At 33.2% G+C, this 27,993-nt stretch overlaps 1 protein-coding gene across 1 annotated transcript in view; it reads right to left on the reverse strand.

Moving 5' to 3' along the window:
* The window catches only part of LOC129757714 (uncharacterized), a 468,755-nt gene extending 441,619 nt beyond the window's left edge, over positions 1-27,136 (reverse strand). The window contains 1 exon segment of the mRNA XM_055755003.1: positions 26,543-27,136. The gene's annotated coding sequence lies outside the window, so the exon portion shown is untranslated.
* Positions 27,137-27,993: the final 857 nt, after the last annotated feature.

The raw sequence follows: 27,993 nt of genomic DNA on the forward strand, positions 1-27,993 counted from the left end.
ATTTTGTGGTTTTTGACATCCGTTGGTTTTGCGGTTTTGGAAAAGCCTATGCTCTCGTTTCATCGACATCACCCGGGCAGGTCACGTACGATGGGTTTAATGCCCAGATTTTGCTCGCCCCCGTCATCGTTGTGTATCAATGAATTTTGGAAAGCTACACCGTCCCAATATATACATGGTTAGGTGGTACAGCCCTATGGACTTACTACATGTGCCCAGCTACAGAAGAACATAAACATAACAAACATGTGACACATCAAAGTTTACGACGGTCGCCAGAGAGAAAACTGGCCGAGTGAGGGTATTCTCAATGGACCTTCTGTTTGCATTGGAGGATCCATTCACTCTGACTTCCGATTCTGGCTGCGCCAGAGACCCTCTCCTCCCGAGGATTAATGGACAATAATTGAATTCGAGTGAGGGATTTGACAGGGAGAAACGATCAAATTTGCGGTTTGATGTTTGCTCTGATTGGGAGCTTTGGTTTCGTATGGATTACCCAATAACGGTTACGGGTTCGAACGAAAGGCTTCGCTCTGTTGTATCAGTTTTGTAGTTGCTCCCGCCCTGTAGGTGGTATATTGGATCTAAGGATTTGATTCGTTCGAAATTGGTTCGAATGACCTGGCCAAGGTGTATGTGGACCAAGTAAATTGGATTGCTCCCTAAGACCCCTTTGATAGGATTTTTTAACGATCGATGTTGTTAGACTGAGGTTGGTTTGAAATGCATGGAAATATTTATACCAAACTTCATCAAGAATTCATAAAAAACGGTAAAGATGGGAAATAAATTTCAGATTTCAAACAGAAAGAAAATTGGGATGTTTAAACATATAGTGGACTGATTTCGTAAATATATTTAATCAGAATTGATAGCTTCTCACATTAATCTAGAATTGAAAGTAAACGGTAAAAACTGCAAGGCATGAGTAAGAACTCGTTTGAAGGTAGTTTACCTTAGCAATCTATGGACAAGTTGTATGTTTAAAACAATGGTTTCAATTTCACTCACTACCCCCATTTTGGAATTTTGGAGCGTAGCTCCCACTGAGAGTTGAATTTTTAATAATAACAAATCAAACGACTAATTAGAAAGTCAAAATTCCAGTAAAAATTGTTAAAAAAAATTCTAGAACAAAGAACCTGAAAACAATTAGAAGTGTTTCAAATTTTGTAATAAACAAAAGAGTTAAATTTGAAAAGCATTAAATCTTCAAACTATAAGAGATTTTACGCCAAATCGACACGAATGCCAACCGTCACAAAATTCAACGAAACTTTGTGGGAAAAAAGATCTTACGTATTAAAGCAACTTGGCATGCTTAGTTTTCCCAAAAATTGTCTAGACTAACATTTGAAAAGGGTCAAACTTTTCAGGCAAAAATTTTTAAAGCATTTTTAACTCTAAAATTAAAATTCTTTACAAATGTGGATCATGAAAGAATATTTGAAACACAAATTCATTTTTACAAAAAAAAATATTGATTTTTTTTAAATCCTACACTGAGAAAAATGCATTTCCAAAACCGAAATTCAATTTTTCAAAAAATGCCATCTCAGAATTTGATGGATTTTTTTTCTATACCAGTTTATAAAAAATCATTTAAACCGTTAATACAGAGCAATTTATGCATATGTAAGGGAAAAAAGTTTTGCTAACAAAAACTTTTTCATGATTTTATTTAAAAACATGTAAAATATTTAACATGTTATACATTTTTTCAGTGTATATTTCCAACCTTCAATTCAAAAACTGCTTTGTTGAATTGATTGTGCTCATTTCGAAGAGATAAGAGCTTCGATTGTAATAATTGATGGTAAAAGTAAGTGAAAATCCTACATTGAACAAATGCAATCTTAAAACTTAAATTCAACTTAATAAAAAATGGCAACCTCAAAATTCGATGATTTTTTTTTGTGGTAGGAAATTATGTGGTTTACAACTCTTCTGAACATCGCAAAGTGAGCACTCTTAAGGCGAAAAAGTTTTTTCAACAAAAACTTGTTCATGCTTTTAATGAAAAACGAAAAACAAACGTTTTGAGTGTATCATGATAAAACTTAATAAGGTATTTCCCGACTTGTCAATAGAACAGCTGATTCCTCATGTTTACAATTTTCGGCAGCTGGTGGTAGGGTAAAAATAACAACAACACTACGCATGTTCAATGATCGGATAGTAACGAAACCAAATTGGCGATGCAAAAGTAATGGTTATGCAAAATTCTTAATTTTTTAAACTACCTTAAACTAAATAATTGTAGACATGAAATACTTTGAAGGTAATGTTGATGTTATGTAATGTTAATTTGAAAAAATAATTTCTTTTGAAGAAATAATTGTACAGTGCTAATCTCCCAAGTTCAAAATGGCGACCAGTAGGTGTTTACCTTTTTCAAAACAAAAACAACAAGCTACCCTACCACCATCTGTCTCAGGAAATGCTCTATTAGAAGCAGTACCACCTCGGTTGTGCTGTATCGTTGTCAGGAATGCAAACAAATACGCGTCGATTTATCCAGTCCATGATTACTCTCATCGTTAACTTACGTAAATTGTCCTGACGACACCTTGGATTACTTATGCTTGCGTAGCACCTAGACTTCTTAATCTGCGATAAAGAGGTATGATCCATGATAATAAATGTTAACAAACTACTTTTCAACACTTTTTGAGTTGTTATTATAATTAGGCATTTATAGTCATTAGGTACAAACAAGTGCATTTAGATATAATGTATAAGTATAGTAAATATGCACATTCAAAAACAAAATGTTGACAGGAGTAAAGCTAAGTCAATTCTCATATTTAGGTAGACAATAGTTTGATGAAACTGTGCAATGAATTGAATACCATATTCTTCATAAATAAGCTTAAGGTAATCTAAAATATTTTTTTTCTTTGAAAGAAAAATTCCCCAATGCAATAAACTATTTGTTTTGAATAAAAATAATACACTTAAAAATAAATGGACCTCAAAAAGTTTTAGTTGGAAAAACTTTATTCAATAAATATTCACACGTTGCAATGTAAGAAAGACTTGTAGGCATTATTACTACCCGTCATTGAAAAATATTTATTCATATTCTGAGATGGCGTTTTTAGGGATATTTAGTTTAAGTTTTTAAAAAGCATTTTTCTCAGTGTAGGATTTTAAAAAAAAATCCTAAAACTCAATAATTTATCTAAAATACTTGCTTAGACCACATTTTTGTAGGAATTGTGATTTTTGAACTAGACATTTTCATAAAAAATTGGCGTGAAAAGTTTCCCTCTATTCAAATGTTAGTCTAGATATTTATGGAAAATCGAAGTATGCTACGTGAGGGCTATAAACACAAAGTTTCATTCAATTCTGAGAGGGTCATATCAGATACTGTGTCGAGTTGGCGCGAAATCCGTTGATATCTATCTTATTGTTAAATTTACTCAGATATATGTAACACTTTGACCCCCTGTTTAAGATTGTAAAAACGAAGTTTGGTTTCTTGAAACTTAAGCGATCTCTTACGGTACTAGATCTCGAAAACACTATTTTTTGAAGAAATTTAAGCAGTGCCATCGAAATCGATTCATATCAGAATAACGAAAAAAAGATAGAAGAAATTATCTGAAGGGGCGAATACTGATTTTATCAAATATTATATCGAATATGTGGACAAAAACTATAAACACGTGTACGGGCATCCGTTTTCTATTTAAGGGAGTAATTTTTTTTTTTATGAAATTTCCTTCAGGTTTCGAGAAAACGATTTTATTCTATGTAACTTTTGTCTAAAATGCCGAACTTTAAACCGTGCGGGCTTAACACTCCTATTTAAGTTTTGAGCAAAATTTGTGATTTTTTTGGCAATATTTCCGTATGATTTCATTGAAAATGCTAGAAACTGATAACTTTCACACGACAAAGCTTAAGTTTTAATAAAATTTATGTCTTTTTTAATTTTATGCATAAAACAAATGTTGGGGTTGCCATATTATGAAGGCAGTTATCCATAAGAATCTCAATTTTCTCCTAAAAAGTTAATTAGAGCTGGGATAAAATGTTTTATTGTAAAAAATCATATATTCATTTTACAAACATGATGAGGGCATACAAAACACTCTCTTATTCCTCTTTCTAATCATTTTGATATCATGATAAAAGCTTTGAACTAAAACATTTGAATAAGAAACAAAAACCACCCAAGTTATTGTTTTGAGCATCTTTACTTATAATTTTTATAAGTCAAAAAGCATTAAAACCTTGTATAAATTTTAGTTTTTTTGAGTTGATATATTGTTTTGTCAGCTATTTCGTCAAACCGGCCATAAGCGCATTTTACCCGCTAGGCGCATTTAGGAACACTTTCACCAAATGTTTGATAATTAACAAAAGTCTAGGGAAAAGTGTTTCTAAATGCACCTAGCAGGTTAAATGCGCCTACAGCCGTGTGACAAAACGTCTGATAAAACATAACTAGACAATTACAACTAAACAACGATTAGACATGAAACGTGTATAAAAAAAATTAAAAATTTGTTTAAGGTTTCGATTCTTTGTGATGAAATTTTTGACTTTTAAATATTGAACTTAAAGAAGCTCAAATCTTAAACTTTGGTGATTTTGGTTTCTTTTTCAATTGAACATAAAAAACAGAATATTTAAGCTTTTATGAAGGTTTTATAATGATTCTACAAAACTGAGCACAACCCTTTCGCTTACTCAAAGATACTGAATTTGTAAATATTGGTCCAGCGAGTTTGAGATTTTAAATGACGAATTTTGGTGTTTCTAGTCTTAGATGTGTTGAAGATCTCAAAACAGATTTGATGAGGTTTTTCTTATAGATGAACTGATTCCATAAAATGGCAACTCTAACTTTAGTTTTATTCCAAAAACAAAGATTATTTTTTCAGACCCGAATGACCCGGGTGGTTAAAAGGTCTTTTATAAATTATAATAATAATAATAATAGATTTTTTTTTTTTAAATGGCTAGCGCCGATGTTGTCTAGCGGATAGGCTGGTGTGAGTCTGGTGGAGATATATATTTTGAGCATTTTCAATATAATTATAGGGGAAAGTGGGGTATCGTGGGCCATGGGGAAACGTGGGCCAATTTTAATATCTCAGATGTGTGTTGAGATAAAAATCTCAAACCAACTGTCATCGTCGTCGCTTTGCGTGAGCATATATTCCTATATGTTGTTGACTGAAATACGCATCATATGCTTCTTTCATTTATCAAGCTAAAAAAAGTGAAAAAAAATTTACTTACATAATCAAAAAAAACACGCTAATTTCATCGAAGGGGACCCTAAATTGCATAACAAAAATATGCGCATACGCCTATTATATTAGTTTTGTCATGATCTTTCACTTGGAAAAGGAATTTTTGATGAAACATCAATGAGTCTCTCAAACGCAACCAATTTGCAAATCATAGCTTGTGAGGAATCGTGGGCCACACATCTTGAATCACCTATATTTTCATGTTTTTATACACATTCAGAACTTAAAATAGGTTTTTCCTATCTGTAAAGTTTTCTTATGCCAAATGAAGAGTTATGAAAAATATTTTGTCCATCCTATATAAGAAATTAGGCCAAAACGTTCGCGAGCCAGGTTTTGGAATCAATGCGATCATACACAGCTCTCTTTTTTATGTCATCATCTGAAATTGCTTTAAAATAACGGAATGAATTAGGAAATCACAGTTTTGGGTCAACTCATAAACTTTGCATGTTATTTGGTCAATTTGGATTTGATGGCCCACGGATCCACACCATTTTTCAAAATCCAAAAAATATTGCGTTTTTTCAAACAGTCAGAATTTGGGAAAAATAACTTATTAAAATTAAAAAAAAACCTTATGATACCGTGAAAATGTAGAAAACCATACCATTTTTTATTTTCATTTTATCTTTTATAATAAAGAAGTTATGGAACAACAAAAAAAAAGTGGCCCATGATTCCCCACTCTCCCATACCAATCCACCAAACTGTCCGTATTTTCGTCCCATCGAGTAATATTGGGCAAAAGTTAAGGGCAAACTGAAGAAATCTGGCAGAATCATGAAAAAACCCGCACAAATGGAAAAGTAGTGGAACAAAATGGCGCATGAGGTTACCAGCAGTACTGTGCAGAAAATGAAGGGTCGTATCACAAAACAAGTTCGAAAATTCATCCGAAAAGCTGACAAATGATTTTTATGTATTTTTTCCTTAAAGTGCAATGTAAACCCTAGAAAATGACATTTTTACTTTCGTTGTACGTTATTTCTTTGCGGAGAAATGATCTATTTTATCCGACCAGATTCTATGTGAAACAGACTTTAAGTATTGTTTAAAAAAAATCTAGAACAATGTAAAAACGTGAAAACAATGAAGTGTCCTAAATTTTGTAAAAAACAGAACAAATTAATTTGAAAAACATTAAATCTACAAACCAAAGGGAATTGACAATGAGTTTCCAAAAACTCTCCAGCTAAAAAAAAAGTTTAATTTTTTATTCGTTCTGCTTAATTAATCATATTTATGATTGATACTCTAAATTTCAATTAACATTAACATTAACAACAACAAAATTCACATTTTTCCGATGTGCAATAAATCTAAATACTGATTTGGCTAATTTGGCGGTGCTGAAGCCAAATATGCATTTGGTTTATTATTTTTTATATCGTCTCTTATTCAGATGAAAAACCAGAATTAAAGATTCAGAAAATTGCATTAAAACCATCGTTAAAATTGGTGATTTCGTTCAAGTTCATTCATTTTTCCACTAAAAAAATGTGATTTCATTTCAACATAGCTTCCATTTAAAAGCCTTCAAAAGTAAGTAGTTATTCAAATTTCTGCGTTTCTTTGTATAAACAATAAACTTTTAAGGATAACAACCGTAAACTAGGGGAACTTTGATCAACGAGGTTAAATTGATCAAGATGATTTTTCTTCAAAAAATCGTCAATAACAATTTCCAAAATTAACATATCTCAAAACTAGTTGTTACGTTTGAAAACTAATACTTCAAGTCATAAACGAACCAAATTTTGTGATAATCTAGTAATTTTTTTTCTTGTATAAAATGATATTTTCAGAATCCTTAAATATCAGTTTTTATAAGGTTTGCTTATAAGCCCTTCTAGTGATGAAACAAAGGCAATTGATACAAAACGTTTGTTTTATGGAAATTTTCAACATTATAACTTAATATAAATATAGTTTTTGTGCTATTGTTAAAATTATTTCAACGAACATTTAGGATACAGACCCCGCTCAAATTTTATTTTTTATTTTTATTTTAAATTAATCAAAATTAATGTAAAACATAATATTAGCATGAAGTTTATAAAATTGGTTCAATGATTTTGTTTTAATCCAAAGGTGAGCAACATTTTCATAACGGTAATATTTTGACAAAAACAAAACTGAAAAAGGATAAAAATCAAATGAATGCATGTTCTTACATAAACATCCGAAATTTAAAAGGTTTAGGTATCACTTAATATAGATCATTTTACAAAAATTTACTTACTATTATAATAAATTTTAAATCGATTGCTACGCTTTTATTTATTTAAAACGAAAAATTTTGAGAGTGTTTCTATTGTTCGTAAAAATATTTGAACCGTTTACCTGTTTTGTTCGACCCGATGCGATGGAATTTTTCATCATCAGTCCCATTCAAAAGTTTCATGGAGCATTACCAATAAGTTATTCAATTTGTGTACTTTTTTGACGAAACTGTAAAAAACATAAGCCTACTTAATGATCAACTTTCCCAAAGACTGCGAGCAATTTGGAATTCTGAGGAGAAAATTTATGGAAGTTTTTTTTTTCTTCAAATTTTCAAAAACGGCAATTTTAAGGAAATTATAAAGAAAAATTGAACTACATAAATTGAATCCTAAAATGAGAAATCATAAGTCAACTCATTTCGCAGTCTTTGAAAAACTTGTTGAATGATTTAAAATCTTCTATGTATATCTGATTTTCAATGACTACTTAAATGACGTCAGTGTAAGTTGTAATCTTATTGTTTGTAATTTCTATTATTTGTAGAATTAATTTTTATAGCGTTGTATCTCTGATACAAGAATATCTTGGCAAAATCTGAGCCAATGATTGAATCTAAGATAGTGTTGAAATTGATTAAAATTTTGGTGTTTCTAGGCTTAGATTTTTCCGCGGTCCTTTTGAAGATCTCAAAACAGATTCGATAAAGTTTTTCTTAAAGATGCTCTGATTCCATAATATGGCAACCCTAACTTCTGTTTTATTCCATAAACTTATAAAAGACATAGATTTAGTAACATAGAAGTAACAGCTTTGTTTAATGAGAGTTTTATGTTGGCTTATGTTATATATTTTCAGAAATTTTCATTAAAATATAAATAGGCGCATTTTTGCTGCACAGTTTGAGGTTGGCAATAAAGAGAACTGTTAAAATATAAACCGTTTTCTCAAAAACTGAAGGAAATTTCAACATAAAAAAAAACATTGAAAAGCGATGTCTGCCGGGTGTATGGATTTAGTTTTTATACACATATTTGATGGAATATTCGATAAAAGCCTTATTCTATTTAATAGGCACATATAGCCTGCTTCTCCCCTATGCTCTGTGAACAGTTTTTGTGACATAATTTATCTAATGAAAAGAAAAATACAAACAACACATAGCACATGAGCACATATCATTTAAAATGAGTACTAGCAACTCTGACAGAATTTCCGTTCAATTTCCAGCAATATTATTTCAACAAGAAAGTTATTGATGCTAGAGTATTTTAAAGTTTCAATTAAATGTTCTAAATTTAATTCTTTACCATTTGCAAGAGAAAAATTAGTTTTACCAGAAATTTAGAGTCATCAAAGGCAAAAACCAATGGTACAAATCACATTTCAAATTAAATTTGAGCATTTTCAATCGTTATCACCAAGTCATAGAAAAGGAAGCGATCACCTGGTTAAGATGGCATCGGTTGCTGAAAATGCCCAAAATTTATGCAAAATTTCTAATAACCTTAATTTTTTTTTTAACAAATGATAGAATGTTAAATAAAGAACATTTCATGAGAACGTTTAAACACTTACAAACATACTTCTGAAAATTGGACAGAAAATTTTTCAGTGTTGCTAGTTTATTTTCATTAAGAAAAGAATGCTGTGTTTGGGACGTAATAATTTTTTTCTCGTTACTCTTACCACATTGCGAAGTTCAGCCAGAGAACTTTCCAGTAAGCTCCATATTGGAGTTATATTTTCGTCGCGCATTTTCTTTATCATATTAAATTTATCCTAAAAAATTTCAAATCAAAACCTTGTTACCTAAATATCATATAAAAATTCGCAAAAATTCTATCGTTAGTTTTCGCCGAGCAGGAAACTTTTTAGACTACAGTCCTTTTGAAATAAAAAAAAATCCAATTCGACACACCCTACTTCACAACCTTACCAAATTTATATATTTTCTGTCATTTTTTATCAGCTTGAACACTTTTAATGTCATCCAAATTTCACCGAATCAACAAATCAGTTTCACCTTTCAGCACTTTGAGAAGGGTGGACTTACTTTTTCGAGTTCATGAAATGCATATCAGTATTGAAATTGGAATACGTCAACATATTTAAGTATCGGGAAAAACGCATTCAAAGTTAGACAGCTTTATTAGCTCCCACTAAAAATAATATTTTATATTCTTTGTTTCTCGAAAACCATAATTTTTTTACAATCAAAGTGGAGGTCCTCAAGTGCATTTTTTAACCCAGCTGATGACTCCATTTGTATACATTTGGCGCATTTGACCTTTTTTTAAATATTCACTACCGATATGTTATATGCATTTCAGATATGTACTGAAGACTGTGGCTTTAATTATTTTCATAAAAAAATCAGCACAATTTGATTGAACGTTTAAAATTACCGTAACCAGGTACCGTAAGCTAAAAATGTTCTCATATGTCTTCAAACATGTTACTCATTTTACAGACGTTAAAGTTTCCGGATTGATGCAGACATGTTGCACACAGTTGTACATCTCCCCCGGGTCTCACCGGATTATTCGGAAAGTTTTCGGTTGTTACACCCTCCGAGCTGAATGAGCTGAACGAAAATTATGGTTCTCATATTTCAATCAATCCACATAAGCACACAAGGATTCCACTGTAACAAGCTTAAATGGGATATTTAGAATCTTTAAATTTAAAATGATTCAAATTCCTAGCCCTGGTGAGTAATTAATGAAATCCAAAAAACCTGAATAACAAGCAATATTCTATGGAACCTTGGCAACAACGCCAATCGAAAAAAAAAATCAAAATTGGATCGAAATTCATTTTCCACTTACTGAAAATATGTATGGAAGTCTCCAAATAGTATTTTATCAATTCTTATAAATTTTTCGGTTCAACCTGATAGCCAATAAGATTCCAAAAAATGTTACAATTGTTTGGTTGATTCGATTTGATTGTACACCAAAAAGTTCTAGGTTGTTGCAGTATTTATAAAAAAAAAAAAAAGTTCGTTAACCCTGTAGATGTTAGTAATAATTTGTCAATGTTCAAGGCGACTTTTATTTATCGCATGTACCTAAACGCATGATTCAATTATAGCTAAATGGCCCCCTGATTCTATTACAAAGGACTAAAACATGACACTTTGGGTTCGAATCTAAAACGCCATTTCACTTTGTGAACCAGTGAAATGCAACTGTTTAGATAAACACGTGAAAAACTAAAATTATGATCTGATGATCGTTATCGTCAGTAATGGATAGTTATGCAAATGTGAAACTTATGAGGTTTCAATGAAACTCGTGAAACCTACCTGATAAATCAACGGCTATTCCATCCGATGAAAGGTCTGCATCGCGGGACACCCCAGTCTGTCACCTAGTCAAATCACGATATCCATTAGACAGAGTATTTACGCACTAAAAGCTTTTGCTTGCCTCCGCTTTCAGCCCCAAAAACACAACACAACACAGCTGCTGCCTCTGTAAACTCCACTCATCACAGCTTCCGGCAGCAAAATTTGGCCGCAGTTTACATGGCAATTTTCCACTTCATTTCCGCCGTTAGTTTGGTCGACGGGACGCGTTTATTTTGCAGCGAACTTCCGGGTTTTCCGAGCAACGACGCGACGCGACACGGCTTCGCTGGGAAAATAAAACCCCTTCCTTCCCCCTGCTGCTTTTCCACCCACTCAATCACACTTCCGCCCAATTGGCAACTTTCGACCGAGACCGTATGGCTGCCCGGAATTGGCTTTTCTTGGCTTCGGTTCACTGTTTATTTTCTCTCCGAACTTCACGTAGCACTGAGTTTGACCTCGACCGGGTTTCGGCTCAATAAAGTGTGTGAAACTGTGTCTCTGTTTATCGAGGATGCAGTTTTGTTTGAAATTTTACAATTTGTTTCAAAATTAATCTGAAAATAGATTGAAAGCGATAAGTTTTGGATTCAAAAAAAAAAAAAAAAATCTCTATAAGTATTCTGTCTGACAACCTTTTTTCAAACGTTTAAACTTTTTTTTGTTTCAATTTATAGCCTTTGTGTCATTCGCGACAGTTGGCGAACAGCCATTGAAAACCCATGTGGTTCAGCAGTGTTGAATGTTTATTCTTGAGCATGAATTCGAGGCCATCAGCTCAGCACAAGGCTTATTACCTTAAAACTTGTTTATGACTTCAAACGTCAAACGTATGGACAATAGAGTGTCTATCCCGTGAGTGTCGACCGGGAAATCCCGGAAATTTGAAAAACTCGGGAATTCTCGATTCCCGGGAATCATTGTTTCATTCCCGGGAATTCCCGACATGTATGAAATTATTTCTCTGGAAAAGCCTGATAGCCTCCGGAACCATTCTTATTGTTCTTTTTGAAAATGTAGTCATACAAAACTCATTGAGAATATGCAAATTCTTGTGACAGTAGACATTTTGCAGTCATTTGGTGCTTTTTTTTATTTAAATTGATAAGTTTTAAAATATTATATGGATTTCCATACCGTTTTAACTGAACGAAAACCCATAACCCTTCGAAAAATATAAGAATAATCGCGCAGCAGGTTGGTAAATTGTGATTTCTCGAAAGTAACATTTATGCTCATATTTCCCTCTGGCTTTGAAAGCCAGATGAATTTAAAAATTTAAAAATGACCAAGACATCATTTTTTTTCCACATTATGTAAAGTGTTTAGAAAAACAAACAAAAAATTGGTAGATCAACCAAATAAAAAGACTAACCAATAATTGCATGAAAGAATTCTTCATTTGACCTGTTTAGGATATATTATAGTTCGTTTGACTCGTTTTATCATTGTTAAAACAGTTTGATTTATTTGATAAAAAATAAATAAAAAACATTATGAAGAGTACATTTTGAACAAATTATAGGCTTGTACGCAGGGAAGGTTTGATAAGCTATATTTCAATCTAGGTTTATATATTTTACATTGTTTTGAATATTTCCCGGGATCCCGGGAATTCCCGGGAAACAGGCCACCAGATTTCCCGATTCCCGGGAACGAGAAAATGGCCGGGAAATGGACACTCTAATGGACAACTGGTAGTATTGTAGTATTATTAATTCTCTTCATATAAATCCGATAAGTTCGAAGCACCCAAAATTGCGGTGATAAAACCAAAATTCTAGCAACGTACCTAAAGTAAAGATGATCTAGGAATAAAGAGCAAATCCAAACATACGAAAACATCTTCCTGACATCATGAGAGCTTCATGTGTTAAATATGGTAGAATTGACATCCATAATGATTTATTTCAAACCAAATGTAAGCCATTTCAATGCTTATCATTCATCTGGACATTCCTTTTATTTTTCCTGCACCCCCAAATCAGACTCTACTCCAATAATGATCTTCCTGTGAGATAAAATTATCGGCATAAGATCCTACGCCGGGCTGATACCAACAAGATTTCTCATTGCTGGCATTGTCCTCCCAGCGCATCCGCATTGCATATGTCTGAAAGAATCTAAATAAAACATATCTTATATTCCATCACAAAACAAAGCAGGATAGAAACAATCGATGTGTGTGTTTGTAAACCGATATTAGAAAAAAACAACGTTTCTTTGTTTTCCTACCCCTGCCATGAGTATGCAAAGCCTATGACCAACATCTCTCAGATTTAAAATTTTTTTGGTCAGATTAAAGCTATTTAGATCAGATTTAAGGTTTTCAGAGGATTTTAAGCTTTGATCTCCAATGTTATAGGGCAAAGCAAGGCAAAACTTTAAAATCTTCAAAAAAAAAAGCTTGAAAACGAGATTTCAATCACCATGCGAAAAGATGTTGCTCAAACATTTTAAAGAATAGTCGAGTAACATTGCATACCCGTGCCCCCGGCAAACAACTACCGGCTTAGATGTCCGCAAGTTAGCAGGTGTGCGTGTGTATTTGAATAAGCCAGCAATAGAAAACAGTTCGCATTTACATTTCCATCCCAATACCATCAAAGACAAAGGAGGATAAAAAAAATCACCGGAATTTGACAATGAACCTTCATTTGCTAACTGACTCACTTGGTACACTGGATAAGTTGTCGGACTGGCAAGTCGAAAAATTAATGTTGCGTAGGATTCGATTCCCACTTTATTTTTGTGTTGTTTTGGGATGAATTATCTAATGAGATGAAAATTCAATTAATTTTTTTTTGTTTCGATTTTAGTCGTTTTACCATCATTATGGCATTCGCGACTTTATCAACGTTGCAGTTGGAGGATCGTTATTGAGAAACTTATCCAGTACAACTGCTCTGCTCAGGAGACAACAGACTTGCCAACTGAGCTATATCACAAGCCTAAAATTCAATTAAATGTTTCACTTGTTTTGCTTGAATGTAGTGGTCATGCATCATTTTGCTAGAGAGCCTGAGTTTTTAAGCCAGTAGTGTTTTTACAATCATATCATCTTTGGTACAATACACTTTTCAGCGCATTTTTGGCATAGAGTTTGCGCCGAGCGGTATTAATATTTTGCAACCTTTTCTTTAGGTGTAGCATGGTACCACAAAAGTTTGAAATGGAACCCCATTTAAAAGAAGTCAACTGTAAATCAGACAACGCTTTCAATGTTTTTTAAAATTGACTAATTTCAGCTTTAAATGTTTTAAATTAAAATTAAAATGATTTTAAGTCTTTAAATGATTGAACTTGAAATTTCATAATTAAAAAATGATTAACACATGAAATATTTTAGTAGGGACTATTTACAGATGAAAAGATAATAGGACGCGATCTGTTTTGCCCTCCTTCATCCCTATGAAGAAAATATCATTTTATAAAATATTTGCTTAATGTCTCATTTGGAAGTTGAACGATAATTACAACATAACCATAGATTCGAAGCTTAAGAATGCACAAGATTGATACTCAAGATATGCAGTTTTGAATAGGAATTTATCTTTAAAAAATATAATTGATTAAAACTCCTGTAGTATTTCATCAATCGTCATGGAACATTCACATTACATTGAAATGTTTTCCAACAACATTTTAGCTTAACAACTTTTTTTTTGATTAAATTCAGTTTCATGTAATTATGTATGATCTTTTCAGGATACTAAGGGCTCAATAAAGCTTCGCTCAGATGTCGCTGGTCTAACAAGATGGCAGATTTGTATTTTTGCGAAAATGTCACATAAAATAAGTTTTAGTTCAGGTCTTTAAGTCTGTGGATTCGGTTTTTGTTGAAATTTTGAGTCCAAATTTTGGCACACAATATTTTCATCAAAATTAATGGGTTCGCTTTAAAAGATCATCTCGAAATTTGGGAAACAGTGGTTTTGCATAACAATCTTTAAATTTTCTGCATAAAATTTTGAGTTGGTGATCAGGATGAAGGATTTCAAAATGAATATGATGAAAAAGTCGTCCCTCAAAGTGCCTTAAAACAACTTTGACACTCTTCAGACATTGTAAGTTGCCTGACTTTCCTTCCATACGAAAATTTTTCATCAACAGTTTATAAACTCAAAACTTTGCCACTGCCACTCGTGGCATAGAGGGTAGCCTTGAAGTCTTCTTCAAGGCTACCCTCTATGCCACGAGTGGCAGAAGTGAATTCCGGTCACGACATATATAATACACTTTTGCGAGTTAGTGTTGAGATTGAGAGTTGAGATAATGGAATTTTTTTTTGGAAATATCAAGTTTCATTGAGATCCTCTTTGTGTTTATGTAACTTTTTTTTAAACAAACACATGAAAAGTGTAGTTTGTAAGTCGTGACCGGGATTCGATCTCATGAAGGTTAGCTTAGAAGAATTGAAGCCTATCCTCTACGCCAAGGTTGCCGAAAAAAATTCTGTGTTTTTTTTTTCGAAAAAAAATCTGACTTTCTGTGATTTTATCCAAAAATTCTGTGATGGTTTTCTGTGAGGCTATCTACTATAGTTTCATTTGAAATTCATGATAAATAGGATATTTTAAACATTTTAGTTGGGAAAAATCAATTAACATTACCAATCTCATCATACTTTTCAAATTCAAAGTAAGAGACCTTTATTTAATTTCTACCAAAAATATTACAATTTTGTAAATCCATTCAAAATTCAAAAATTCTGTGAAATCTGTGAGTATTTTAAAATTCTGTGTTCTGTGACACAGATTGTGTGATGGAAATTTGCACAAAATTCTGTGAAATTACAGATTTTTCTGTGATTTCAGCAACCTTGCTCTACGCCCAGGGTGACGCATAGTGGTTCAAATCCCTAAAAACTGGAAAAAGTCCAATTTTCAAGACAGCGACAACAAGTTTTTGAATTCATGATTCGAATCTTCAATATTCAAGGAACGTTGTGATGTAATTATTTAGATACTTTCTAAGACTTTTTATATACCTTCCATAGAACAAACTTTAACGACAACCTCAACAAAAAAAAGATATTTTAATTTTAACACCAAACAATTAAGGATGGCATTGATATCTGTGAAAAAATTTATGTATTTACCTAAGTGATCTATTATAAACCATTTTATAGTTTTTAGATGAAAAACATCATTATTATCATGCACTAATAAAGTTTTACTTAGTTGAGAAGATAAATTTCGATGATAAAAAAAATCGATTTCTATGTTTTATTCGGATGCAAAAATATAGCTAACGCTGCTGATCGCCGTGGTAAATTATACACCGTTGAATAGATGAAAGCCAAAACAAAAAAAAATCCTGCTTGTTTTTGATATAATTTGAATCCGATAGCTTTGAGTGAAACGCTGTTTGCTTTAAAAATGAAAACATTCAAGTATTTATAAGAGTAAATCAGGCATTGATTGATATTCATTCATTGATATTCATACAACTAAAAAAAAGGATTTTCAGAGCTCACACTTTCATTTATCAAAAATATTCATATAAAGTTGAAAAATATTTAAATTTCCATTACCAAGCCAAAAACCTGTTTTGAAATATTAGAAAAATATAACGACATTGAACAAAAAATCAATTTAATTTTTTTCAGCATTTCGCATATACATAATCTATGTATATAAAAATTCATTTCTGTCTGTCTGTCTGTTACCTATAGACTCGGAAACTACTGAACCGATTTGCGTGAAACTTGGCAGGAGGGAACTTTTAGGGGCCGGGGAAGATTCCTATAGTAGTTTGAGACCCCTCCCTCTCTCTGGAAGGGGGGAGGAGGCCTCTTTACCAGAAGAAAGATGTTTGAGTAACTCGAGAACCGATCATGTAAATGGAATCAAATTTGGTATGGGAGTGTATTTGGTTACGAAAAATGTTCCTAAAATGGTTTGGCGCCCTTCCCTCCTTCCAATGGGGAAATAGGAAGTAGATAGGGCAAAGGTCGGCAATAAAACGCTATTCGCTAGTTAGTCCGTTACATTTTTGTTTGTATATTTATTTTTTTACTTTAATTTTGACGAACTTACGGCTCCAAAAATGTTATAACTTTATAGAAAATTTCATTTATCAGCATTCCTGCTTGAATAACTGCATCTAGTTGAGTTTACTTATCCATTTTTTCAACAGAAATCCCGTAAGAAAATAAATTTGTCAACAAAAAAGTAGCGGACTAATTAGCGATGAGCGATTTAATGCCAGACACTAGAAAAAAGTATGTATCAGCATTCTTCCTTGACTGATTACTTGTGGTGACGTTTGTCTATCTGCTAGTACAAAAGTTTAGTGAAAAAATAAATGAAAACGATAATTATTTAACAAAAATGGAGCAGACAAATTAGCGATTAGCGCTTTAATGCCGAACACTGAGATAGGGGATCTTCCATACAATTTTTCGTACAATTCGAGAAATAGCTAAGCAGACGGAACCAAATTTGGCATGCGAGGGTAGCATATTTTAAACACGGTTTGAGACTCCTCCCTTTTTCAGTGTGGAGATAGAAAAGGGGAAGGGGCCTTCCATCCTTTTTTTTCGCAAAATTAGAGAACTAATCAACCAAATGGAACCAAATTTGACTGAGGTGGTTATTTGGGTACGAGAAGAGTTTCTATGATTATTTGGGACTCCACCCTCTTCGATTGGGGACATAAAAAAGGGGGGGAGGGGGTCTGATAACTAATCATGCAAATGAATCCAAACTTCACATAGAAGGTATAAGGCTACGAATTAAGTTTCTACGATGTTCGAGACCCATCTGTCCTTCCACTGGGAGATAAGAAGGAGAACGGGTCTCCCTTTTATGCATTACTCGAGAACTAATCGATGAAGCCACATGTGAAATGTGATACTATTTGATTACGAAAAATGTTGTTATGGCAGTTCATGGACCCTCCCCACACTGCAGAGGAAAAAAGAAAAAAAAATGAGCTCTTATTATCAAATTTAAAACCTTTATTGAAAAACGATTTCAAATCAAGTTTTAAGAAACATTTCAGAGAATCTAAGCTTCTCTGTATTCCAATAATAATTTGATGTGAAAGCTCGCATTGTTATGCTATCGAAAATTTACTTATAGTGAAGTTATTTTCACACAGTTTATTGATTTTCAAAAGGTGTAACAAAGCACAGTTTAACTAGTCGTCAATATTCGGCATTTTATTATTTTTTGCCGACTTTTTTTTGATTTTGAATCACTGTGCGGTGGAATCTTTTTAAAGATGTGAAGAATTTTTTAAATTATGCTTGAAAATGTTTTGCCATTATCAACTTAAAACAACTACAAAAGAAAACTCTAAGGGCATTTAATATCAGCAAATTTTAATTTTTTTCACAAATCATAATTGAAGTGTCTTTGAATTAAAGTTGAATTATTGAAATCAACAATAAGAGCTAAAAATATTCAATTTTTAGTGAAAAGCTAGAGTCAAGAATTACAAAAATTGCTGATTCAACGTAGCTATCTACTTATTTAGCAGAAATTTCAATATAATTCGAGTTTTCATCAAATGGATGTAGTGTCCGACATTAAAAAACTAATCGCTAATTTGTCTGCTCCGTTTGTGTCAGATACCGTCAACTGGGGCAACATGCAACACTTTTCGATTTCAATGGCTTCCAAAAAACTCAAGTCCATAGATAATCATACCCTTTATGCATCAAAAGTTTTAAGGTTAGTGGAACATCAAACTAACGTAGTCAGAAAAATTATTGGTTTCTTCAGTTATTTTTTTAACATGCGATTTAAACAATGTTTATAGAAAGGGGCAACTTGCAACAAACTTTGACTTTAATGAAAACGTATGTTAATGAATAATTATTGATAAATGTTTGATGTTATAAAAGCTATTGCGCATAAAAACATCAATTGCGGTAATTTCTGGTTCTGTTAAAACTCATTTTTACACTTTTCGTGAACGTAAGGATATTGTGTACATTTAGGAGTTAAAAAAAATACTTCAAAAAATGCTACTAGCTGAAATCATAAAAATAAATGTTTGGATGAATGAAATTTTAATGTTGACAAATACGTGATACAAAACAATCATATCCCAAGTAACAATTTTTGTTTTATTATGGTCAGCAAAATATCGTTTGGACTATCGCATTAATCTTCATAAAAAGCTAAAGCACATTCTATAACATCACCTGGACTCTAATAAAGCCAAAATCAGGCTATTTGGCCCTACCCTAGAAACGTCATCAAGACATATAATTGTTGGTCATCAATGTTGGTCACCAAAGCTTTTAAAAAGCTATTATTAAACATGTTAGAAAGTTTTGTTTTTTTCGGTTCTGTCAGTTCTCGGAGTTTTTTTTTTTTATTTTTTCCAGCAACCATAATGGTTGATGAATGATGATTGCATTATTCAGATATGATCTGGTAAAATTAATAGCTAAAAAAACCAATGTTTTAACCATATATTGAGCTTCTTTTCTACTGTCAGTCAAGATTTTAGGTAAAATGTATATGAAATAGTATCTTAAAATAAATGCGCCTCGTCAAATCTGATGGTCAATCATGATGGAATTGATGGAAAAAGGCCTGAAAAAATATTTTCCAATGCTTGCATTGTGAATCCATCAACATGGCGTCATTTTGTGCCCTTCGATTTTGCAACCAACATGGCGTGAGTCAATTCATAGTTTTATTATGGTTTAATGATGACCCCAAAAAAAGCTACGATTTGACGTTTCTCTCGCAAGCCAAACAATTACACGCTAAGGTTGAGTTCCTCATTTCTGAGTTGTTAATCATTAGTACAGCAAATGAGGACAGACTTTTTGAATGAAAAGGGATTGGTTTTGAATGACCCGTGGAATAAATCATGAGTTGAAGTCAAATTTCGTTGTCTGACGCCATCTTGAAATCCAAGATGGCGGCTTCCGCTGAACTTTAAAATGGTGTAAATGACTTGAAATCGCATGAAACCCCAACAAAATGGGTATCGGGTGAAAGGGCTAAACGAGTAGAAGTTGAATTTCGCTATCAGACGCCATCTTGAAATCCAAGATGGCGTCTGATATTGGGCGAAAGGGCTAAACTAGAAGTCGTTTTTTTTTCTTTCCGACGCCATCTTGAAATCCAAGATGGCAGCTTCCACTGAATTTAAAATACTGTTAATCAATGAAAATCGCTTGAACACAACTTTTTTCACGTAATACTACATTAAAACTACTATTTTAAGACAATTTAGATCATTTTAAATCACTTTTATTATTTTTTCATTATGTTTCTAATGCATTTAGCACTTTTCTTGTTTTGTTTATAGTTTTTGTTTATTTTTGCCGTTTATGTAATTCTATTATTCCTATCATGCTATTATGTTTAAATTGTATTGGTCTTATTCTAGTGAAAACTATAAGGTTATGTTGTTTCTGTTAACCGTCTGATTTAGGCACATGTGCTAAATTCGATGTTGCCAAAATCGAATGTTGCCAAAAACGAACAGGGTCTGTATTGTGGTGGTTTTTGTGGGATTTTCAGTCACTTACAGATTTTCAGAGAAACGCGAAAAGAGATATTTGACTTCTATCATTTAGCCTTAGCACCCAATACAATATATTTGGGAGTTTCATGCTATTTTCATTCATTTACAGTATTTTTAAGTTCAGCTGAAGCCACCATCTTGGATTTCAAGATAGCGTCAGAATGCAAAAATAAACTTTTTATAGCTTATCCCAATTGACAAACACCCATATTTTGGAGGTTTCATGCGATATTCAATGATTTAGAGCATTTTTAAAGTTTATAGAAAGCTGCCATCTTGGATTTCCAGATGGCATAAGATAGCAATATTCGACTTCTACTCGTTAAGCCCTTCCACTCACTACCACCTGGGTTTCATGTCATTTTAAGTCATTCACTACATTTTAAAGTTTAGCGGAAGCCGCCATCTTGGATTTCAAGATGGCGTCAGATGACGAAATTCAACTTCTACCGGTTGATTTCTTTCAACTTATACCCCTATAATATAGGTTTTCTGCGATTTTCAGTCATTTACAGTATTTTCAAGTTGAGTGGTAGCCGCCATCTTGGATTTAAGATGGCGACGGGCAACGAAATTTGACTTCTACTCGTTTATTACTTTCACCTAATAACCATATTGTGAAGGTTTCACGATATTTTCAGTAATTTACAGCTTTGAAAATAAAAGTGGAAGCCGCCATCTTGAATTAATGATGGCGTCAAGCAACATTTTTTTTCCTACTATTTGGGCCCTTTCACTCAATACTCATATTGTAAAGATATTCATACCACTTTCGGTGATTTCAAGTTTTCAAAGATGTGTTTTTTTAATTTTAACTCAAAACCAACACGCATAACTTACCAAAAATGTGTAAAAATGGGAGTTCCAATTCAAATATGTGCTATCTAATCTGAGCGTGTCCTGTTCTGACATCTTGATCGAGAACTGTCACTAAGTTTTATGGCGGTTTAATAATCAGGCACTGAGTGCTATTATAGAACATGCAAAAGAAAGCTTAGAGCAAGCTTCTAAGTTTGTGTTTTATTATAGTTTAAAAAGAGCATTCATAACTCTTTCAAAATAACTAAAACATTATGTTTAATAAAAGTTTTATTAGCGTTTTCAAAACCATCTGAAAACATATGGTCGAAAAAAAAATATAAGCATTCTGCATGACCATAATAAAACCGTCATAAAACGAGCTGCACAAAAAAATGCCATAATTAAACCATAATAAAACTTCCTAATGCTAGTTGGCATAATCTGTGTTACTTGGGATTCGAGTATATGGAAACGAGATTTAAAATGTGTCTCTTTGATATGCATTTAGTTGCATGTTACCCCAGGCAAGTAACTGAATTATAAAAATATTTATTTAAAAAAATTTGGTGATTCTTCGAAACATATTTTTACAACAACAATGTTGGAATAGGATAATTAAACCAGTAAAAAGTTTGTAAGTGATACATTAATCATTAAGCCAATCCGTCATAGTGGGTAAAGTTTTTTACGGCATACGGCATGTTAAAATTTGTACATTTATGAATGGATTTTTTAAATTTTGAATGAAAATGAAATACTTTAAAACACTAGCTTAAGATGTGAAAAATTAGGTCATCATCATTTTGTATTCATTAAAAGATATCTCGCCAAAGTTCTATAAAATTAAAAATTATATCAATGCTGTGGTATACAAATGCTGCATCTAACCCCGCTGTTGCCTGAATCCCCGTTTGACAGTAATTCTAGTTTTTACTATTTTTTTTTACCAAATTTATCTACTCACGAGATTTCCGATGAAGTAACGAATATCCATACTACCCTAGGTGCAATTATTCGAGCAAGAATGCTGATGAATATTATTTTCCACTACACAGCAAAAATTATTTCCAGTAAAATTACGCAAATGACCTGTAACAAAAAGGAGCAGGACATTTACCGTTATTTAACAGGTCGAAACACAAATTACGGAACATTTAATTTTCAGTGTACAACTTTTTTACAGGACATTTGCTGTAATAATTAATGAATCTTCGTGAACTTTCAAGGAAAACAATTTAAAATTACAGGTTTTGTTAATTACAGGTTGATTTATTTTAAAGGTTGCAGTTTCAGTGACACGTAATAGTCAAAAAAATTTTCTATGTAGGTGGTGGAGTTTGTTTATCCGCAAGTTCTCCAAGAATTATTTAATATGAGAAAAATAACATAACAAAAATGTAGCGGACAGTGATTTAATGCCGGCCTCTGGTTGGAGATAATTAATGAAATATCACATCTTATAAAATGCACTACACAGAAAAAAATTTGAGTTTTACGTTTCAAGTAAAATTTGATTCCATGTAAAATTCAGTCAAATGTGTTGTGTTTTTAACGCAGCCCTGAAAAAAACCATGCGTTTCCTCATTCGGGTCTATTTGTTGTAATTTTATATGACTTTTGCATGAAACGAGGTTTGGAATCAAAAACGTTGCAGTCGCACACAGGGTGAGTCTTATTGTTTTCTGATTTTTATAAACACAAAAAAGTGAAATCCCTTTCAAACTGTTTACCTAAAATACAAATTTCGTTTTATTGCTGTTTTGCATAAAAAACCAAAAAAAAGTATACTCTTCGATAAAATTTAATAGACTTTATTGGATAGAGGTGATATTATGTTGTAGGCTCAACTATTGTCCTTAATTCTTTTTTTTTTTAAATACCTATAAGAATAACTTTAACTAATAAGGTTGATTTTTTTTTTTTTTATGCGAGGAAATGTATGCTATAATTAAACAATATTACGATAAGGATCTCAATGGAAGAAAATTTCCTTTAAAGAGATCCATTTCTTTTTTTTTAATAATGTTAACTAATCAAATATTATGCTACATTTACTTAAGTTTACTTATTAATAGTTAAAAGTACGACAAAAGAAAACTACGATGCTACAAAAACAAACAAAATTTGATTTAAAAAAACTGGTTGTTGATCGACTTTTTTAACGATTCAATTTTTCTTTTAATAACTGTACTACTTTGACTTTAAACATGGAACGGTTGTTGATGGTCTTTATTTCAGTAGGTAAAGCGTTGTATATTGTAGGTCCTATAAAAGAAATTCTTTTTTGCCCTAAAGATGTCATGGATCGGCATCGTTGCAAGTAATTATTTTGACGGGTATTGTGGGTTCTTAATCCCGTAGTAAAATTAAGGTTTTGGTTATTGCTACTCGAGTGTATATTATCATGAACATATATAACGGTTTGCAAATTACAGAGTTCGGTTATTGGAAGAATGTTGTGCGTTCCCAGAGAGTATAGCTGTTGGGTAGGAAAAAGCAGGGGTAGTCTGAAGATGTTTTTCAAACATCTATTCTGTAGGGTCTGAAGTTTTTGAAGATGTGACAAGGAGGCTCTTCCCCATATCAAAATAAGATAGTTTAGATGAGACTGAATAAATGCATAGTAAAACTTTAAAAGAACATGTTGGGGTACTAAGTTTCTTAATTTCCACAAAACACCGCAAAGAGGAGAAATTTTTTTTACTAGATTTGAAATCTCACAATTGAAAATGAATGGCACACAAAATAGCCAAACTTTTGGTTTAAATATAATATTGCAGAAAAAGGTCAACAATATTCTCAATTTGTTGTTTCGAAAATTTCAATACAAGAAAGCTTTTTTTTTTAATTCTTGGATATAAGTATAAATTTTTTAATTCAAAAACAGGTTCATAGATTTTTATATAAGTGAATAATTATGAATTGTTTAATATTCACACAAACGAATGAGAATCTCCATTACCACTTCCACACATTCGGGCTTGTGATATAGCTCAGTTGGCAAGTCTGTTGTCTCCTGAGCCGATGTCCGCGAGTTCGAGCCCAAGAGCAAACATCGAACACAGTTGTACCGGATAAGTTTTTCAATAACGATCCGCCAACTGCACCGTTGATAAAGTCGCGAATGCCACAAAGATGGTAAAACGACTATAATCGAAACAAAACAAAACAAAACTTCCACACATTCCATCTTTTGCAAAGGACATTTTTTTTGTACAACGAACAAATAATAATAAATAATATTATTTCAAAAACATTCTAGATAAACTTCGTTCTGCCTATTTAAAAAAATGATAAAATATTTTAAAAATCATTCATCCAAACTAAAACTTAAATGAAAATTCTGATACACCCTATGGCAGAATCGTTTCACAAACAAACGCCGAACGGCCGACCGGTAAGCAGCAAGTTCGATTTGATGCGCCATGAAAATGCTGTTTCAAATCTGGAGCTCGTGGATATCGAGTAGGTAAATCATTATGAATATATTTTAAATGATTGTCTAGCCATCAGCTTTATACATGTCTAGAATTTGATGAAATAACGATTCAAAAACTTTAAAGGAACAAAGAGCCGACACGGTTTGATTGTTATGGTCATGTAAATTTACAATGGCATTTTTTTCATTTCGGGAATTTACATTAGGTCACAAGTCATGTAAATTTAGTAGAAATAACTTGTTCCAATTGCATGTTAAAAAATGTAAATATTTAATACTGTGTATGTTATACGGCCAGGAAGAGATGCTCATTTCTACCATAAATGATCAATTTTGAAAATGTTAGGTTTTGCAAAAGGTCATCAGCAAACACTGCCCTAGCAATAATGACGATATTATACATAGGATTTCATCGAAATCTGCACACAAACTTTTCCAGAACTGCCAATTAGTTTGAAATGTTATATTTGTGGTCGGTCCAAAAGGGGGGGGGGGGGGGTGGCATCCAAGTCAATTACTATTTTTACGTTACTTTTTATAATGCATCGGATTGAGAAAAACAAATCATAGGGCCATGGGCTCATGAGGGTTTTGTGGAACAGTCAATTGAATTTTTTATTGAAATTTTGTTCAAATGCCAGCTTCAAGAATGATCTACATAAACTATTCAATGTTTTGGGATAATTTCACTAAAAAATATCGGATTGATATAAATAGTACCAAGCTTGATCAAAGTCGATAATCATGTCAAAATGTGCAAATATTTCAAATTTTTAGAATAACAGTTTGATTTTTTCGAAAAAAAAATTGAGCATGAAAAAGCTCGTCGAAACGCATAAAATAGAATCAAAATGTCAAAATTGTCAAAAAATGATGTACGTCACTTCGGCGTATCACGGCAGCTGTAGCCATCGTGCAATGATAGAGCAGAGGACAACGGTTGTCAAATCACCCTAGAACATTTGCAGATGAAATACAAATAATATCAGAAAAACGAAGTGTAGGATGGATAAACCCAGGAGGCTTGAAATCCCAAATAAAACAACAAAACAACAACAAAAAAATGAAGTTTTGCAAACCTTGAACCATACGGGAAAGATCTTATAGCTTTTAAAAAGAGTTTTCATAAAAAGTTTTAAGCGTTAAAGTTGGTTTTCCATAGAATTTAAATTCCTATTTGTAAGCAACTCTTCTATTAGAAGTAACCCAACACACTGTTCCAAACATCTAGTATTCAATGTTTCCCACCATTTTAACACTTCCGTTGTCATTGATGTTCCTTCATTTCTGAAATGTAATAGTAGTTCTAGTTATATTCCCTTTGATCTTCCCTTCATTATGTCCTGCTGGCTGCCATTGGTGGCCAGATGTTCAGCATCTGTCTGTGTTCCCGCCACAAACAAGCGCGAACCAGCTGCAAGGGAAACCGTGAAGGTTTGGTACAAACCTCAACCAAAACACCTTCCCTTCTGGGCTGACACACAGACACAAATGATTGTTGGGAAAACTTGTGGATTCCAGTTGTAACCACAACAATTCCGAATGTTTCCTGTTTTGATAACTGGTTTAACACTTTTTAGGTAACTGTAACGTACTTGGGAAATGAACTGAACTATATGAACACTCCTTTTTTTTCATTTCAAAGGAAGGTTTTTCCTTAAAGTCACTTCGAAATCCAAATTCAATGAATGGATTTGGATTTCTTTCATCAGCCCCATTCAATATCGGAATGGGGAGCTTTTACACACGGGATAATATACTTGGCCTAATAACCATCCCATAAACCGCACAACCAACCAAACGATGCTCCCTGTAGGTATCTACATCTACTCTGGCTTTCCTGAACTTCCGCCAGGGATGGGACCAAGAGAGTACCTCATGTGGAAGCATCTGCTAGTGGCGTGTGCAGCTGAATCAATTACATCCTCGACAACAAACACCCACCCATATCCGAGAGACCCATCGCCGGGTTCCATCAACAGCATCAGCCAGCCGCAAAGTATGTATCCGAATCTTTTTGCAGCTTCCTCCGACAAACACTTCTCCACCCACACCCTCCAGAAACACCAACAAAAGGGCTCGCTTCCTTCTTAAAGCTAGGATCCAGATGATGCACCCACAACACTTCCAGTCAGCAGTTAATCGAGACTGTTTGGTCGCTCGAACAGCTGCTGCTAACTTTGCTAAAGCTTCTTCACCCTCAAAAAACACCAACCCCTTTCTGCTTTTCCACTTTTCCAGAGAGAGCGAGGAGGGAAAAACAACAAATCCGGAGGTGAGGTCAATCCTCTTGTATTACTCCTCGCAGCAGCACCGAATCCAATAATCTACTACAATATTCCAGGGGTGGCCAGCCATCTTGGGGACGAAAGCGGGACAGGATCCGGAAACGAGTGATGCCCGGGGTCCGGGATGATGGTAGGTCAACAGTTTTGCTACAGAGGAACTGCTCCTCAACAAATCCGGTTGGACGCCGCAAGAGAGCACGCGAATTGCACGTCCAAATCGTACCGAGTTCTCACCGCAACTGATAGCTCGCCTTGCGGGCCTTTTCGGGATCCCAACAGCTGGCTGGCTGGTTCATTCGAGATTCGAACGAAAACAGGATAACGACAAGGCTCCGATGCTCTTTCTTGTGAAAATGTGACCGAACACATCCGGCTGGAATCAATGTTGAAGAGAGAAAGGACCTTGCTTCTGCTCACGGATGCTGTTGCAGCTCGCTCTGTTTGGGTTTTGGAGGCTGTGGGAGGCTCGAATTTGGGAACTGGTTTGGGTCTTGACTAAATGGTGCCCGAATATGGAGCCGTTGGATCTCAAGCAAGATAGGTATTTTTTATCTCCTCTTATTCAGCTTTCAAATAAAACAATAAAATTTGAGAGACATCCAAAGGTACCGACAAAATAAATTGAATTTAGAGATGTGCCGAATATTCGAAGCAAAATACCGCCCAAAAACATTTAAGCCAACTGGTTGAGCTAGTTAATCGGCCAAATAGGCCGAATATTTATTTTTTTAAATTTATTCATTAACATAGTTGTCAATTTTTTCAAACGAATTTGGATAATTTATAATTTGATTATCGTTTATTCCAGATTTTCTTCATATGAGTCCCTCAGAGCCAAAGGGGTATAAGTGACAAAATGGTCGTTTTAGAGTTAATGATGCCAAACGATTCTTCACATTTCAAATTATATTTGGTGATTTCTTTGTATTTTTAGAATTTTTTTAACATACTTTTACATTTGAAAGAAGAATACAAATTCTCGAAAAATATATGATAAATGGCCAAACACAACAATTTAAAAGCCTGTTTTCTCGAGATAAGCTTTTATGCACTTATACCCTTTTGGCTCCAAGGGCTTCATATATCCCGGCTTGCACATAAATCCTA

Source organism: Uranotaenia lowii, chromosome 3 (genome assembly GCF_029784155.1).
Source record: "Uranotaenia lowii strain MFRU-FL chromosome 3, ASM2978415v1, whole genome shotgun sequence".
Lineage (NCBI taxonomy): Eukaryota > Metazoa > Arthropoda > Insecta > Diptera > Culicidae > Uranotaenia > Uranotaenia lowii.